Here is a 2490-nt window from a genome sequence, read left to right on the forward strand (position 1 = left end):
ACAATAGCTTTGTTGTTTTTTATTTATTTTAATTAAAACTGTTGCTTTTTATTTTTTTTTAGTTATTTCAATAATAATTAAAATTGTTTTTAAGGAGCTTTTTATTTAACTAATTATACGGTATTTGAGTCATATTATTGGCATATTCTCAGTTTCCTTCAACCAAAAGGGGAAGTGATGAAACTAAATGCAACGAAACTTCTTAATTTGAAAAACTTCAACTCGAGTTATTATAAACAAATACAGTGACTCAAAAAAGCACTTGGTGTTTTTCTAGTAAACATTTTTTTATTGCTTTAACTAAATCCATAAAAATTAAGGATTCAAACTATATACAACATTTAGAAAAATTTAAACAATTTCCACCAAATTTCGAATTTTTTACTCTGAATTTTAAGAACAATTTAAGGTACCAAGTTTTAAAGCAAATAATGCTTAAGTATAGCTCGCAATGTGCTTCCCGTTGATTTTTTTTTTTAATTTTTTGCCGTCAGTCTTTGGTGTTTTTTTTTTATTTAACAATTTCTATTGATAAAAAATGGCGTTGATTTCATTTTTTTGCGAACAATCATAGTGCGTCATTACATACCTGTCAATTTTTTCTTTATATGTATTTAAATAATCATTTAAAATATTTAGGCAATCAAAAGCTCCTCGGGATTCCAGTAAAATGAGTTTTGAATAGAACACGATATGTTCGCGTTATATCAATATACATTTATACGTATGCAAGTATGTATATAAAAAGTATGCAAAGAAATTTATAATATAAAGATAACTACGTAAAAGAAACGAAAAGTTCAACAAAAGTCTACCAAAATGAGAAAAAATTTACCTTTTTACCAACCCAAATTTTTTCTACCAATTTTGGTAACAATTTACCAAAGTGGCAACTCTGCTCACACATTACATTGCCGAACAAAAAAACGAAATTCAACCAATGAATCAGTCTGGCATAAGCTCTTGCCGAGGCATGTTGCATTGTTTGCGCGCTCATAGCACGCAGTTTTTTTGTCGAAAATTAGGAGTTGTGCTTGCGCTTTTCTTAAATTGCAGAAGCGTGCGCATACAACCTCCTCGTTTCAACTGAAGTAATCGACTGAATGACCGAGTCGTTCGCTCTCGGCCAAAGACACTACCACATGCTCAAAATGTGATAGTGTTAGTGTGCCCATCACGGTTGCCATTTCCAATTTATTTTTCGGACCAAAAAATGGACCAAATTGTAAAAAATGGACCAAATTGTAAAAAATGGACCAATTTTTTTTCATCGGGAAATCGAGTGGAGTTTATTCCTCTTTATCAAGAAAATATGTCAATTCAATTTTTATAACGATTTTATTTAAATTGCATCCAAAGTGCATTACAATTATAGGTAGAATCTGGAAAAAAATGTGGTAGATTTCAAAAAAATGTGGTAGATCTCTGGGTTTGGATCAAACTTTGTACAAAAATTAAAAAAATTCTGGAAGGTTTCACCTAAATTGCAAAATTTTTAATTAGACTCTAAAAAAATTTAATTTTAGTATAATAAAGTGCAAGATTGAAGTTGCTAAAAATTGCGTTGAATTTTGGCAATTTTTTTCCTTGACAGTGTAAAGCAGTTCCTTCCATATCAAGATATTTTTCGAACATAATTATTCTAAGAAATTTCTGCAACCTTGTGGAGTGCTGTCAGCTTTTCTTTTTATCACATCACGAAGTAGCGAACAAATGTGGCATGTTCCAGAAAGAGCTAATTGGGATTTGCCGATTTTGACAATTCTCAAGTAAAAGTAAACAACGCCTCAGAAACTTTAGATGCACTTCAATTTGCTAATACTTTCACAAAAAGCGCTGTTTTTTTAACATTTTCGCTATTAATTCTTTTTATAAATCATATATTTTGCAATTTAACACAATAAAACCACGTTTTCTGTCGAACAATTTATTACTGAGAAAATTTACTATTTTACAGTTTATTTTATCCTCCAATTCGGCTTTGTTTACTTTTACTTGAGAGATTTCATCGTCGCCGGGAATGCGGTATCTTGCATTATATCATTCTTGTTACCATATAGTGTTTAGTATTGGACAATTTTTGCTCTTAAAATTAAGAAAATTATGTCGAGCAAAAATAAAACTACGCAAAAACGCGAATATGTGGTTGATTTCAGACCTTAAGTGGTAGATGTGGTAGATGCTCAAAAAAGTGGCAGATCTACCACAATGTTGTAGAAATCCGATCGCTGAAGACTGTTCTAATAGTTCGTGGAAATAATAAACTGAATTATTCTTATAAATACCTTATTTTTATTATACATATATTACAAAGCGTGAATGAGATTTATAGTGCATCAGAACTTATACTTATTAGGTACATAAAAATATTACAAACTGACTGATATATGAGTGTCATGAGTTGAGGGAAACATGGTGTTAATTACAATATATCTTTATATACAATATTTGAGGTGAAAATATATTCAGAATTAACTTGTTGATTAGATG

Source organism: Rhagoletis pomonella, unplaced genomic scaffold (assembly GCF_013731165.1).
Source record: "Rhagoletis pomonella isolate Grant_MI unplaced genomic scaffold, Rhpom_1.0 Rhpom_scaffold_00002, whole genome shotgun sequence".
Lineage (NCBI taxonomy): Eukaryota > Metazoa > Arthropoda > Insecta > Diptera > Tephritidae > Rhagoletis > Rhagoletis pomonella.